General features: G+C 45.1%; 1 protein-coding gene and 1 long non-coding RNA gene across 2 annotated transcripts in view; one reads left to right on the top strand and one right to left on the bottom strand.

Annotated features, from left to right (window-relative positions):
- Nucleotides 1–15,817, bottom strand: part of LOC148143862 (uncharacterized) — a 39,064-nt gene extending 23,247 nt beyond the window's left edge. The window contains exon 1 of the mRNA XM_087974511.1: nucleotides 15,685–15,817. The gene's annotated coding sequence lies outside the window, so the exon portion shown is untranslated. The remainder of the gene's footprint in view (nucleotides 1–15,684) is intronic.
- Nucleotides 9,691–15,768, top strand: LOC148143863 (uncharacterized). Its single transcript, XR_015751342.1, has 3 exons — nucleotides 9,691–9,822; nucleotides 10,910–10,981; nucleotides 15,697–15,768. It is a non-coding gene; the product is annotated as an uncharacterized LOC148143863 (long non-coding RNA).
- Nucleotides 15,818–16,257: the final 440 nt, after the last annotated feature.

Here is a 16,257-nt window from a genome sequence, read left to right as displayed (position 1 = left end):
GAATAGCTAAAATGATACATTCAGAAACATCATTAATGTCTGAAAGCATGTTCAATTTTTAAGAGCTGCTGAAATCTTCTGAAACTAGCATTGAAATAGGCGCAGTTAGGCCACAGCTCAGGACAAGCTGTAAGGGGTGAATGGCCTATTCTTAGTCTCATGAAATTGGTTCTGACTATGTCAAAATAGAGTTTTAGATTTGTATAGCACAGAAACAAACTAAATTAATCTATTGACCCATTTGCCAGCATTTGGCCCATTTCCCTCTGAATCCTTCCTATTCATAGCCCTATGAGAATGCATTTTAAATATTGTAACTGTACCAGCCTCCACCACTTCATTGCATACACATACCACCCTTTGTGCAAAAAGGTTGGCCCTTAAGATCCTCAGAAATCTTTCCCCTCTCATCCTCAACCTATGCCCTCCAGTTCTGGGCTCCCCTCCCCCCAAACATGCGGAAAAGACATACAAAAGTTGATCAGCCAGACAAAATGCAAAAGCAATAAAATGTCGAGCCACGGGGGAACAAAACTGTTGCTCTACCTTTGTTTTCCTATTTGCATTTGGAGACTTAAAATCTGTCCGTAAAACTAACAAGAGTATATTGCCAATATTTGCTGGTGTCAGCAACGCAGTGCGCATGCTCATCGCTGCCCAAACGAAAGGCGCGCGACCTGTTTTTGATGGACCAATCGGAAGCCCTGAAGGACCAGTAGGAGATTGGTCTTCCTGCCAATCAGAGCCACCGCATTGTCTGAATGCGGAAGTTGGACCACGAACTTCTGAAGCTGCTGCTTGTGCTCCTCTCTTTGGAATGGAGATTGAGCTTCACCCCAGACTCCAACTTCCTTTCTCCGTCCAACATCTGTGAGTATGGTAGTCTCTTTTCTCACCCACGTTTTCCATTTCACTTTTTTTCATTCTGGGGTTCGGTTGTTGACTTGCAGCAACTGAAAGGAAAAGGAGTGAATCCAGGCAGAGACATACACTGGAAAAATTGGTCCAGGTCTGTGTCTCAATTGGCAAAATACATCGGCAGGAGACTGCAAGAACACACTAAGCCAGGCAGCATAAGGAGGTGGACAAGGCGATGTTTTGGGTGTAAACCTTCTTCGTGGCGGAGTGGGAGAGTGCAGGGGGAACTGTAGATGGGGCATTAAAATGGGTGGTGACTGGGAGGACCCGTCAGTCTCTGCGGACCCGGCTGCGATGCTCGGCGAACCGTTCCTCAAGTTTACTCTTGGTCTCCCCGATGTAGAGAAGTCCACAGTTGACAAACACATGGCAAATACAGTACCACAATGTGAAGTTATAGCATTTGCAGTAAAAAAAAAAGCAGAAAGGAGGTGCATTATTTAAATGGTGATATATTGGGGTGTGGATAAAGTGAGAACTGGAGATCAGAGTCGAAAAATGTGGTGCTAGAAAAACAGCAGGTCAGACAGCAACGGAGGAGCAGGAGAGTCGCCGTTTTGGGCATGGGTCTTTCATCAGGAATGGACGTACAAAGGGGCCTCAGCGTCCTCCTACACCAGTCAATGCCAGTTGTCAGACAGGAGCAACAAGCAATCAGCAAGGCAATGGTACATTAGCAAGAAAAATTGAGTTCAGAAGTTAACCAACCTCTGGACTTCTGGTACCTCTCCTGTGACTATTGATTTACAGATATCTCAGCAAGGGGCCCAGCAATCACTTCCCTAGATTCCCACAGAGTTCTAGAGGCACCTGATAAGGTCCCAGGTATTTATCCACCTTTGTGTTTCGAGACATCCAGCATCACCACCTCTGTAATATGGATATTTTTCAACATGTCACCATCTATTTCCCTACAGTCTATATCTTCCATAACCTTTTCCACAGGAAATACTGATGCAAAATACTCATTTAGTATCTCCCCCATTTTCTGCGGTTCCACACACAATCCACCTTGCTGATCTTCGAGGTGCCCCATTCTCTCCCTAGTTACCCTCTTGTCCTTAATGTATTTGTAAAAACCCTTTTGATTCTCCTTCACCCTATTTTCCAAAGCTATCTCATGTCCCCTTTTTGACCTCCTGATTTCCCTCTTAAGTATACTTGTTTATACTTTGTACCTTTATACTCTTCTAAGAATTCACTCAATTTATCCTGTCTATACCTGACATATGCTTCCTTTTTTTTTGAATCAAACCCTCAATTTCTCTAGTCATCCAGCATTCCCTACATCTATCAGACTTTCCTTTCACCCCAACAGGAATATACCATCTCTGGTCTCCTCATTATCTCATTTCTGAAGGCTTCCCATTTTCCAGCCGTCCCTTTACCTGCGAACATCCGCCCCAATTAGCTTTTGAAAGGTCTTGCCTAATACTGTCAGACTTAGGATTCCTCCAATTTAGAACTTCAACTTTTAGATCTGGTCTATCCTTTTCCATCACTATTTTAAAACTAATAGAATTATGGGCGCCGACCCAATGTGCTCCCCCACTGACACCTCTGTCACCTGTCCTGCCTTATTTTCCAAGAGTAAGTCAGGTTCTGCACCTTCTCTAGTAGGTACATCCACATACTGAATCAGAAATTTTCTTGTACACACTTAAATTCCTCTCCAACGAAATCCTTAAACCTATGGCAGTCCCGGTCTATGTTTGGACAGTTAAATCCCCTACCATAACCATATAAGGGGAAAAAAGGGTCTAAAACTGGGCACAATCCTCCAGGTCCGGCCTCAGCAATGCCATGTATAGTTGCAGCAACATTTCCTTACCTTTTGTATTCTATTCCTTTAGCTATCAAAGCCAACGTTGCATTCACTTTCTTTCTTATCTATTGTACCTGCATGCTAGTTTTCTGTGACTCCTTAATGAGGATACCCAGATCCCTCTGCACCAGAGCACCCCAAAGTCTCTCCCCATTTAGACAGTAGGTCACCTCCCTTTTTTTTAACCAAAATGCATGACCTCACACTTATCCACCTGAAACTCCATCTGCCACATTTGGGCCCACTCTCCTAACCTATCTATATCTTTTTGTAAGGTTCTTATTTCCTCATTGCAATTTACCGTCCCACCTATTTTTGTGTCATTCACACATTTGGCAAAAGAGCCTTTTATCCCTGTATCCAAGTCACTAATGTGGATTGTCCAAGGACCCAACCCTGTGGCACCTCACTAGTTACATCTTGCCATCCAGAAAAAAAGCCATAGATTCGGACTGTCTGTCTTCTGCCGATCAGCCAGTCACCTATTGAAGCTGATAAATTACCCCTAATCCCATATGATCCCACCTGTGAATTAACTTTTTGTGTGGCACTTCAGCAAATGCCTTCTGAAAGGCCAGATATATTACATCTACAGGATTACCATTATCCACTTTGCTTGTTACATCTTTGAAGAACTTAGTCAAATCTGATTTGCCCTTCATAAAACCATGCTGACTCTGATGGATGGAGTTTTGATTTTCAGACATTCTGATATTGCTTCCTTGATAATTGATTCTACCAGCAGGTGTTAAACTAACTGGTCTGCAATTTCCCACATATTGCCTCCCTCCCTTTTTGAATACAGGTGTTACATTAGCATTTTTCAAATCCACTGGAACCATAAGATATAGGAGTAGAAATGAGACCATTCAGCCGATCGAGTCTGCTCCACCATGGTTGACTGGTTTATCAACCCCATTCTCCCACTTTCTCCCCATAACCTTTGATCACCTTGACAATCAACAACCTACCTATCTCAGTCTTAAATAAACTCAATGAATCTTTCTCACGTCTAGAGAACTTTGGAATATTATAACTAATGAATCCACCATCTCCACTGCACTTCCTAATGTATTTTTAAGAAGCTATGAACCTAGACTCCAAGGTCTCTTTTTTAAGCAATACTCCCAAAGACCTTATCATTATGTGTTGAAGTCTTGCTAAGATCAGCCTAAATTCGACAACTGCATGATACATCTCGGGCCATAGTCTGGGGTGTGGATTACCAGGTGCTGGGGATTTGTAAACTTTTAATCCCATCAATTTCTCCAACACCATTTCCCTACGACTACTCAGTTCCTTCAGTTCTGCTCTCAATGGATCATGTGTTCCCCAACATTTTGGGGACGTTATTTGTGCCCTCCTTTTGTGATTATATCAGCAACCTATGTGGTTAATTGGTCTGCCATCTTTGTTCCACATGAGAACTTTGCGGGTTTCTAATTGTAATTGTTTTCACCAATCCTTTTCTTTCCCCCCTTCACATACCACATTTTCCCCTTTTAATCAATCCTTTTGTTGAAACCTGAACTGCTCCCAGTCTTCAGACTAGCTGCTTTTTGTTAGCTAATTTGTATGCCACTTCTTTGGATCCAGTCCTGTTCATAATATTCTTTGTTCGCTGTGGCTGGGCCACCTTTTGTTTTATTTTTCAGACAGGATGGAACAACTATTGCAGTTGCTCCAGGTGCTATCTAAATGTTTGTCATTTCTTTCAATAATGTGCCCTCGTTTGTTGCAGCCTTTTTGTGCCTGTAATTTCCTTGCTTTAGATTTAAGTCCCCAGTCTCAGTATCAACTCTGTTGCTCTCCAACGTAATGGAAAATTCTCACTCAGTTCTTCACTCTTCCGCAAGGGACCTCTCACAGCTACATTGCCAATTATTCCCTTCTCATGAAGGAATTAACATTTTGGAATTAAATTGCCATTAGCCAACAGAACCATTGCAATTTTTGGGAGATTGTGTGCAATTCGGGTCTCCCTCCTATTGGAAAGATGTTGTGAAGCTGGAAAGGGTTCAGAAAAGATTTACAATGATGTAGCCAGGAGGTTTGAGTGATAGCGAGAGGCCAAATAGACTGGGGCTATTTCCCCTTGCGCGCCGGAGGCTGAGAAGTGACCTTATAGACGTTTATAAAATCATGAAAGGCATGGATAGGGTAAATAGACAAGGCCTTTTCCTTGGGATGGGAGAGTCCAGAGCTAGAGGGTAACAGGTTCAGGGTGAGGGCTGTGGGATGGGGGTGCAGATTTAAAAGGGACCTTGGGCATCTTTTTCATTCAGAGGGTGGTGCTTGCAACGAAAGAGCTCCCAGAGAAAGTGGTGGAGGCTGGTACAATTACAGCATTTAAAAGGCATCTGGATGGGTATATGAATTGGAAGGGTACAGAGGAATAGAAGCCAGGTGCCAGCAAACGGGGCGATATTAATTTGGGATATCTGGTTGGCGTGGACAAGTTGGACTGAGAGTTTCTGTGCTGTATATCTCTGACTCTGGCTATCCACTAGATATTTGCCACGTCTGTATGTTCAGTCTTTCTCTGGTGTCGGTGTCAAAGCCTTAATATCTCATTCCACTCCCACCTCCCGGGATGTTAACCATTTCGTGTCTGTTTTTTTCTCAAGAAGCTGTATTGCAAGTTCAACCTGAATTTACACTTGTTTTACTCCCCAGAATCAGACCTGCTCATTCTCAGCAATATCCCAATGTTGTTGAGAAAGATATAAACTTTCAGGTGGAATTATCCAAAATTCAGTGATATCAGTCCTGACATTTTTGCTTTTCCGCCCCTGTAAGATACTGAATCAGCACCTTCAGGAGAATTTGTTAGAGCAGAGTGAGAACAGAAGGGGAGAGAGAGTGGGATGGTGCTTTCAAATTTATGAAATAACAAAAGAAAAGAATGTTCAACGGCAAGTAAAATTCCTTGTTCTGAATTTCTACCCTGGACTGACAGTGACGACTTTTGTAATCTCTTTTAACAGAGTATTTGAAGATCTGAAGACGGAAGTTTCAACATCAGCAGATGAAGGGCTTATGCCCGAAACAGACTTTGCTGCTCCTCAGATGCTGCCTGACCTGCTGTGTTTTGCCAGTGCCGCACTTTCCGACTCTGACTATCCAGTGTCTGCAATCCTCACTTTGATGTCAATGTCTGACAGTCATTCAATCCATTGAGACCGCAACAATTTTCAACTATGGATCTATGAGAAGGAGCAAAGCCTTTGGTTCCTGCTTGAATGCGTTTTCAGTATCAGTGGGACTGGATAAGAGACCCTCCTATTGCAGCACGCTGAGTGTGCAGCCTGAAACAGATATACGGCCTGGAAAGAGGAATTCACAGCAGGTACACAATTTTGTGTGCAGCTGAAGCTTTAGCCATGAAGAAATCCAAGGAATCCCGCCCTGTGGAGAAACCGTGGAAGTGTGACAACTGCGGGAAAGGCTTCTGCTTCCCGTCTGTGTTGGAGACTTATCGGCGCAGTCACATGGGGGAGAGGCTGTTCACCTGCCCTGAGTGCGGGAAGGGCTTTACCCAGGCCCCTGCCCTGCTGAGGCACCAGTGGGTCCACACGGGGGAGAGGCTGTTCACCTTCCCTGAGTGCAGGAAGGGCTTTACCCAGGCCTCTGCCCTGCTGAGGCACCAGTGGGTCCACATAGGGGAGAGGCCATTCAGCTGCCCATGTGCAGGAAGGGCTTTACCTGGGCTTCCAACCTACTGACCCACCAGCAGTTCCCCACAGAGGAGAGGCCCTTCCCCTGCAACAAGTGCGGGAAGGTCTTCAGCCATTCCTCCGACAGGCTGAACCACAAGCGGGTCCACACTGGGGAGAGGCCCTTCAGTTGCCCCGAGTGTGGGAAGGCCTTCGGCGATTCCTCCAACTTGTTGAGACACCGGTGGGTCCACACCAGGGAGAGGCCGTTCAACTGCTCTCACTGTGGGAAGGGCTTCACCCGCTCCTCCCACCTGCGGAGGCACCAGAGAGTTCATGTGCCATTGCAAGGGGATTGAAGAAGTGATGACAGAGTACTGTTATTGACTGGGTTATCAACCCAGTTCCGGAGACTCCCGGGTTCGAATCCCGCTGAGTCAGATGGCGGAATTGGAATTTGGTCAGAAATCTGGGGTTTAGAATCTAATGATGAAACCGTTTTCATGGGTGGGGGGAGCTGGAGAAAATCCCCATCTGATTCACTCATGTCCTTTTTAGGGAAGGAAACTGCCGTTGTGGGAAAGGATTCACTCAGTCAGGGCAGGAGAACGGCCTTTCCCCGGTGTGCCTGCGCCGATGAGTCTCCAACACAGACGGGAAACAGGAGCCTTTCCTGTTGCCACACTTCCACGGTTTCACCACAGGGCGGGATTCCTCGGGTTTCTTCGTGGCTAAAGCTTCAGCTGCACACAAAATTGTGTACAGGCCCTCCCAGCTGTGAATGCCTCTTTCCAGGTTTGTATATCTGTTTTAGACTCCACACTCAGTATGCTGCAACAGTAGGGTCTCTCATCCAGTCCCACTGATACTGAAAACCAGCTGCATCCTTTACCCGGTCTGGCCTTTGCGTGACTCCAGACCCATAGCAGTGTGGTTGACTCTACACTGCCACCCCCAGCAAATGAGTGGGGAGAAATGTACTTGGATACAGAGTGTGGGTTGAAATTGCTGAGTGAGGCAATACAGGTTAAGGCTGTACCAAGGATCCAATTACAAAGGGACAGCTTGGTGCTGACCAATAGTAAAGAAAGTGGGGGGTGGGAGGAGTGTGAGCACTTGGGCCTTGAGCTGTTTAAAAGAAAAAGCTACATTCTCAACACCTTTTTGCTGGTGGGGATCTGCAGTTGGAACAAAGTTGGGTCGCAGTAAAGGTTACCTGAATTTACTGAAGGGCTCAGACTCTCATTGAATTGATTTATTGTCACATGCGCCACGATACAGTGAAAAGCTTTGTCTTGTGAGCAGTACAGGCAGATCAGAGTTAAGTAGCAAAGATATGTAAATAATAAATAAACAGCTGCAAAAACAAAAACACAGGTCCAGGTGAATGTTAAGAGTTTGAGAGTCCATTCAGTATTCTAACAACAGTGTGGTAGGAACTGTTTCAAAACTGGCTGGTGCATGTGTTCAGGTTTCTGTACTATCCACCCCGATGGTAGAGGTTGAAGAAAAACATTGCCAGGCTGTGATGGGTCTTTGAGAATGCTGGCGGCCTGTCCTTCAAAGTGGGCCTGATAGATGGATTGTATAGATGGGAGGTTGACCTTTGTGATTGTCTGGGCTAAGTTCACCACTCTGTGTAATTGTCTCTGATTTTGAATGGTACAGTTGAAAGCTTTGACCTCCAAGAGGTTTTTGTGTTAAAGCTGCTCATTTCTTTCAGCCTCCTGCACTAAGTTTCCAATGTCATGTATCAGATGGAGCAGTGAATGACTAGCTAATATCATTTGAAATTGTAAATTTTTCAGGAGTGCGGTTACTGCGTCATTTCATCGGCATCGTAATGTTTACAGACAGCACCGGGAGGTATGGGCTGTCTCCACTAGAAATGATGTGGAGGAGCCAGTGTTGGACTGGGGTAGACAAAGTTAAAAACACAACACCAGTTATAGTCCAATAGGTTTATTTGGAAGCACTAGCTTTCAGAGCGCTGCTCTTCATCGGGTAGCTGTCGAACAGGATCATAAGACACAATTTATAGCAAAAGATCACAGTGTCATGCAACTGATGGGATATATTGAACAAACCTAGAATGATAGTAAGTCTTTCATCTTTTAGAATGGGTTGCAGGTTTCAATTCATTCATATGTAAACCCCAGAACTACTTTTAAGTCCCCATTCTCAAATGTTTTATAAAGGTTTTATAAAAATAGGAGACATCTCAGCTCATATAATGCATGAAAGGTGTGAGGTTCAAGTCTGTCTGTATCCCACTCTTGTTTGAATCAGACTGGTTCTATTTCCAAAGTAGGAATTTATAAAATATTACATGGATTAACTGCCTGCAGATTGTGCACTTTTTGAGGAAAATTGAATGTATCTGCAAATGCACATTCACCCCATAGACTATTATCTGTGTGTGTGTGTTTGCGTGTGTGCATGCTTGGTAAAGTGTGAGTGTGATTGGAGTTTAAGTCTGTAAGAGGGTGAGTATTTTGGTTGGGGTGAGTGGTGCATATGTGTGTGTGTCTGAGAGACAGCATGTTTATGACAGAGTTGTGGATAAAAGCGAGGGGTTGCATTTTGCTAAAACAAGGGCAGGACTTGTACAGGTAATGGTAGGGCACTGGGTCGTGCAGAACAGAGAGACATGGTGGCTTTCAGGTATATTGTTCTTGAAAGGTGCATTGCTGGGACACAGGATGGTTAAGAAGGCATTTAGCAACATTGCCTTCATTGTTCACACCGTTGAGATAGGAGTTGGGACATCATGTTGAGGATGTCCAGGATGTTGGTGAAGCCATTTTGAGTACTGAGTACAGTTCTGGTCACCCTGTAATAGGAAGAATACTATTGGAGGGGGTTTGGAAAACATTTTCCAGGATGTTGCCAGGACTGGAGGGATTGAGTTATAAGGAGAGACTGGGACTTTTTTCAGTGGAGTGCAGGAGGTTGAGGGGTGACCTTATTGAGACTTAGAAAATCATGAGTGGTGTCGGTAAGAAAAATAGCAAAAATAGCGACGAGCATGTACGGTTCTGTCAAGCTACAGGAGAACACAATTGTGGCTCTACTCTTTTTTTTTCCCTATTGGCATTTGACCACTTAAAATTTGTCAGTAACAGCAGCTTCGGCAGAGCATATTGCACATGCTCCTCGGTGTCAGCAAGGTCTGTGCGGGTTAGCCGGTGTCAGCAAAAACTGCATGCTCATCGCTGTCCCCGGAAACGGTTCGCGACCTTCATTGACCAATGGGGAACATTGGCGGACTGGAAGGAAACTTATCCTCCTGGCAATCAGAGCCCCCCTACTGTCTGAATGTGGAAGGTGGACCATGTCCTTCTGAAGCTGCTGCTGTTCCTCTCTCTCTAAATGAAGATTGAGCTTCACCCCAGACTAACTTCCTTCCTTTGTCCAACATCTGTGAGTATGGCACTCTTTTCTCACCCTCGTTTTCCATTTATTTTTCATTCAGGGCCTCAGTTGTTGACTTGCAGCAACTGAAACGGAAGAGAGTGAATCTGGGGGGGCGAGGGGCAGACTCTGGAAATGTTGGAGAAATGACTACTGCAGATGCTGAAGATCAGAGTCGAGAGTGTGGTGTTGTAAAAGCACAACAGGTCAGGCAGCATCAAGGGAGAGTATGAAGGAATGGAGACTTTCAGCTTCTGTGGAATGAAAGAAAAAGAGTTCACTATAAATTAGAATTGATCAGATAGGCCAATGGGAGATGGAGTTTAATTTAGAGAAATACATTTTGGTCAAGCAATCCAGACAGGACTGACAGGGGAGTGTTGCAGAATAAAGAGACCTTGAAGTGCTGGTTCAGACTTCATTGAAAATGGAGTCTCGGGTAGACAGAATAGTGAAGGCAGTGTTTGGTATGCTTTCCATTATTGGTCACAGCATTGAGTATGGGAGGTCACGTTGTGGCTGTGCAGGACATTGGTTAAGCCACATTTGGAATGCTGCATCCACCTCTTGTCTCCTTTCTATCGGAAAGATGTTGTGAAACTTTGAAAAGGATCAGAAAAGATTTACAAGGCTGTTGCCAGAGTTGGAGGGTTTCAGCTACAAGGAAAGGCTGAGTAGGCCAGGGATATTTTATCTGGAGGGTCAGAGGCTTATAGAGGTTTATAAAATTATGAAGAGCAAGGATAGGATAAATAGACAAGGTCGTTTCCCTGGAGTCAGTGGCGGGGGGGAGGATCTAGAGACATAGGTTTTCAGTGAGAGGGGAAAGATATAAGAATTCTGAGAGGCAACTTTTCCACGCAGAGTGTGGTGCATTTAAGGAGTAAGCTGCCAGAGGAAGTGGTGGACACTCGTACAATTGCAACATTTAAAAGCATCTGGATGGGTTTATGAAAAGGAAGCGTTTGGACGGATATGGGCCAGGTGCTGGTAAGTGGGACTAGATTGGGTTAGGATATCTGCTCCGCATGGACAGGTTCGAGTGAAGGGTCTGTTTCTATGCTGTACATCTATGACTCTGTCTATTTGATTACAGATGCTGCTCCTCTCTCTGAATGAAGATTGAGCTTCACCCCAGACTGCAACTTTCTTCCTCTGTCCAACATCTGTGAGTACAATACTCTCTTTTCTCACCCACTTTTTCAATTTATTTTTCATTCGGGGGTTCAATTGTTGACTTTCAGCAACTGAATGGAAAGGGAGTGAATCCAGGGAGGGGACAGACTCTGGAACAGTTGGTCCAGGCCTGTGTCTTGATTGACAATATAGACAGTCAGGAGGCTGGAAGAACACAGCAAGTCAGGCAGCATCAGGTGGTGGAGAGGTCGACGTTTCAGATGTTTCTTCCGGATGGGGGATGGGTGTAGAACAAGATGCAGATAAAGGGGTGCTGGGGTCAAGGTGTTGAAGTGGGGATTGGTGAAGACTGAGGGTCCAACCTGATGGTCGATGGGAGGAAGGAATCTGGTTGGTGGCAGGGAAGAGTGAATGGGAGGGGCAGAGGCCGTGAAGGGAGTTGGGGGATGGGAGGGGAGAAATTAGACAACTCCAGGTGGAAGATGAGGTGTTCCTCCAATTTGTGGATTGGATCGTTGTGGCAATGAAGGAGGCCAAAGTTGGTCATGTCAGAAAGGGAGAGGGAAGAGGAATTAAAATGGGCGGCCTCTGCAGACCCTCTTGCCCTTCCTTGTTTTAGCAAAATGCAACCGCTGGCTTTTATCCACACCTCTCTTATGCACATACTCTCTGACACACGCACATCCCCAATACTCACCCTCGCATAGGCTGATACTCCATAACACACACTTCACCAAGCAAGCACACATGCAAAAACACACACGCACAAACTCACATGGAGACACCTGTGCTGCCCTGCATAGTTTGCAGAAATCTCTTCTCTCCAGAGAATCCCCACAGCGTGGAAGCAGGTTACTCGACCCAACGAGTCCACCCAACCTTCCAGAAAGTAACTCCCCTACCCCCATTTCTCTACATTCACCCCTGACTCATGCACCTAACCTGGACATCCCTGGGCACTATGGGTAATTTGAGCATAGCCAATCCACCCTAACCTGGACAAAGTTAAAAATCACATAACACCAAGCTATTTGGAAGCACTGGCTTTCGGCACGAAACTCTCATCAAGTGGTTGTGAAGAATAAGATCATAAGGGACAGAATTTATGGAAAAACATTGTAGTGTCCTGCCACTGAAATGATATATATTGAGCAAACCTGGATTGTTAAGTCTTTCATCTTTTCAAATGGGTTGCAGACATCATTAATATGTAAATTTACAACTTCCTGTAAGGCACTTCTCAACATAACTTAAGGTTTTGTAACAAAAGATGACATCTCAACTCAGACAATGCATTAAATGTGTGAGGTCAGAGTTCAAACCTTGAATCAAACTGGTTCTATTTCCAAAGTCAAATTTACAAAATATAAAATGTATTGACTGCCTGCAGACTGTGCATTTTTAAGCAAAATAGGATGTATCTGCAAATAAAAATTCACCCCAATGGACTTCTGTGTGTAAGCGCGCATGAGAGAGAGAAAGTCTACTTCCATGCTGTACGTGTCTATTTGATAAGATGCTTCATTTCTGGTGTAAATATTGTAAATCATAGCTGGGTACTAACAGTTCGATGTAAGGGAGAGAGGATCCTCAAGTTGGACACAATCAGAATCCTGGGAGAGCCCTATTTCTGGTTTGCTTCCTAATGAACAGACATTAAGCACTTGCACCTATTTATTTCTCATGTTGTTTCATTTTTCTTGTTTGATTCCCTGCTATGATGACACTTTTGTCTCTGGTTAGTTGAGAGACTGGGAGATTGTGCATTGGGCTTTGATTGACTGACTTTACACCTTCTGGAACAATAAAATATTCAAAGAGGGGGTGGGGGTCAAAGCTTCAGCAGAAATCCAGTAAAGCTGAGAACAGACTGACATCTTAATCAGTGGGAACAGGGAGATCAGAGGACAGAGAAATGAGGACCTGAAATCAGAGCGGACACCAGACTACCCTGTGGTCAGTGCTTTGATTAGCAGTGGCAACCCTCTACCTTTACCTAGCTTCCAATTTGACTACCACCTCGATATTCAGGATCCAATCCTTGTCATCCTGAAGCCATGTTTCTGTAAGGAGCCTCAGATCATAATTATTCTCTTCAATGTGTGCAGACAATTCATTTACTTTTGTTACAGTGCAGAAACACCACTTTTTGTTTCCACTTTTGTGATCATTCAGAATCCAGTTTTGATTGCTGGTATATTTACTCTCCTTGTCCCTTTCTATTATTCTCTGATGTTAATTTCCCACATCACTACATTGCTCACCAACCTTGATTTGGATTGGCCATGCTAAATTGCCCATAGTGTCCAGGGATGTGCAGGTTAGGTGGGTTAGCCATGGGAAATGCAGGGTTATTGTTTCATAGTAATAGAAGCAGGAGCAGGCCATTTGGCCCATCTAGCCTGCTCCGCCATTCATTTAAAATAATGGTAAAACTGTCTATTGTCTCAGCTCCTCCTCCCTGCATTATCCCAACTGTCCTTAATTAACCTACCATGCAAAAACCTAACCAACTGTGTCTTCAATATACTTAATGAGGCTGTCTCTACTGCTTCCTCGGGCAGAGAATTCCATAGATTGACTACTATCCAGGAAAAATAGTTCCTCCTCATCTCTGTCCAAAATCCAGTCCTCCACATTATGTGGCCTAGTCTCATCCACCAGCAGAAATGTCTGGATAGGATAGGGTTTCATCCCTACAGTGCAGTGAATTCCCACTTTCCTACAAAGTTCTGTACATAACTGGATATTAATCTACCTACATCTAGGTGGATAGGCTGGGACTTTTCTCACTGGAGCACAGGAGGTTGACAGGTAACCTTAGAGATTTATAAATCATGAGGGGGGTAGATGAGGTGAATAGTGGGTGTCATTCCCCACGGGTGGGGATTTTAAGATTAGAGAGCAAACTTTGAAGGTGAGAGGAGAAAGATTTTTAAAAAGACTTGAGGAGCAGCATTTTTTTTTAAAGAGTGGTTTGTGTGTGGAATGAACATCCCGACACAGTGGTGGATGCAGGTACACTAACAACATTTAAAAGACATTTGGATAAGTACATGAAGAGGAAAGGTTCAGAGGGAGATGGGCCAAACACAGGCAGGTATGACTAGTTCAGTTTGAGAACATAGTCAGCATGGATTAGTTGGACTGAAGGGTCTGTTACTATGCTGTATGACTCTGTAACTGTTCTGTACTGGTGTTAAAAGCCATTTTCTCACCTTCCCCCATAAATATCCTCCTCTTTGTTGTTCAAAAATCAGATGAACTCAGCCTTGAATATATTCAATGATCCCCTAACTGCAGGCAGGCATCCCCACTTCTGAACTCATTTCCACTTGCTAATATACCACTTGCATTGCTCGCTGCACCTGACAACTGGCATTTACTGTTGTAGAAGGATGCTGAGGCCCCTTTGTACATCCACACGTCATTCCTGATGAAGGGCCCGTGCCCGAAACGTCAACGCTCCTGCTCATCGAATGTTGACTGAGCATTTCCAGCACCACACCTTTCGACTCTGATCTCCAGCATTTGCTGTCCTCACTTTCTCCATATTCCAATATGTCACCATTTAAACAATGCACCTCTTTTCTGCTTTTTTTTTTAACACCGCAAAGGTTCTAACTTCACATTGGGGTACTGTATTTGCCATGTGTTTGCCAATTGTGGTCTTCGGGAGACAGCGGGTAAATGTGGGGAATGGTTCGCCGAGCGTCACAGCTGGGTCTGCAGAGGCTGACCGCACCTCCCAATCACCACCCATTTTAATTCCCCTTCCCACTCCATTTCTGACATGACCATCTTAGGCCGCCTCCATTACCACAACAAACCAAACCACAAATTGGAGGAACACCACAACATCTTCCACCTGGGCAGCCTACAGCCTGGAGGACTCAACACTGAGTTCTCCAATTTCAAATAACCTCTTTCCCCACTCCTCAAATCCCTTCCCAGGCTCTTCCCCACCCCCACCCCTCCTTGCCACCAACCAGATTCCGTCCTCCCAGTGACCAACCAGTTTGTATCCTCTACCTGTCTCCACCTATCCCCAATTCACCACCCTGCTTCCAGCACACCCTTGTTCTGCAGCTCTCCCAACACCCACCCCCAGTCCTGAACAAGGGTGACACCCAAAGCAAGGAACATGCACAATGCTTGTTGACACAGTGGAACGTATGCAATATGCTCAGTGGTGATGCTAGTATTATTGACAGATTTTGAAGTGTCCAAATGCCAATAGGAGAAAAAAAAGGTGGTAGAACAACTTTTTTTCCCTATCTGGCTCGATATTTTGTGGCTTTTCCGTCTTGTCTGGCTGCTCAACTTTCTTATGTCTTTTCCCTAGTGTAGGGGGTGAAGGTCTGCACTGGAGGGCCTAGGTTCAGGGTGAGAGCTGAAAGATAATAAAAGGTACCTAAGGGGCAACCTTTCCATGCAGAGGGTGGTGCGTGAATGGAATGAGCTGCCCGAGGAAGTGGTGGAGGCTGCTACAATTAAAGCACTTAAAAGGTCTCTGGATGGGTATACGTTTAGGAAGGGCTTAGAGGCAGATGAGCCAAGTGCTGGCAAGTGGGACCGGATTAATTTAGGATATCTGGTTGGCATGGACGGGTTGGACCGAAGGGTCTGTTTCCGTGCTGTACATCTCTACCATTCTAAATAATATGTATACTTTGACAAATTATAAACTATATCCATGTTAATAAGGCTCAGTACACCAGACACTTCACTAACCATTCTCAACAGGTCCTGCCCCTTCAATGACTGAGGAACATCCGCCTCCAGAATGCTCACCGGCTCCTGCCTGCTGTACAGCCGGCCGGTGTGGCCGTGACACAGCAGCTGCGCCAGGAAGGCGGCGGTGCCCAGTGACGGGTGTCTGCCCCGGGCCGCACGGCGCCATTTTCCTAACGGCCGCCCTCCCGCCGCTTCCCCGCTCGAGCGACTTCTCCTCCCAACCGCCTTCGGCCCCGCGTGACGTCAGCTCGGGTATGGGCGGGGCTGGGGAGCGTCACCGTCACCAAGCAACAGCCACCTCGCGCTACAACTGGGGCTACCTGAAGCGGGAAATCTGCATTTTAAAAAGGGACATGGACATTTAACGGGCTATTTCTGCAAATAGATTGAAATGGACAAAATTACATTCAAAGGGATGTAGGCACATTCAAAGGGATATCTTAATATGCAAAATGACGCAGTCATATCTAAATGAATCTATATTTCGAAGAGACGTTGCCCTATTTATGAATAGATATGACGCTTTAAGAGACAGTCATATCTAAAGGGGTAAAGATACATTATCGAGGG

The sequence above is a fragment of the Chiloscyllium plagiosum genome, unplaced genomic scaffold (genome assembly GCF_037043375.1).
Source record: "Chiloscyllium plagiosum isolate Xiang-an unplaced genomic scaffold, Cpla_swu_hap1 HiC_scaffold_27, whole genome shotgun sequence".
Classification (NCBI taxonomy): Eukaryota; Metazoa; Chordata; class Chondrichthyes; order Orectolobiformes; family Hemiscylliidae; genus Chiloscyllium; species Chiloscyllium plagiosum.
This window is presented reverse-complemented; position numbering and strand designations above follow the sequence as displayed.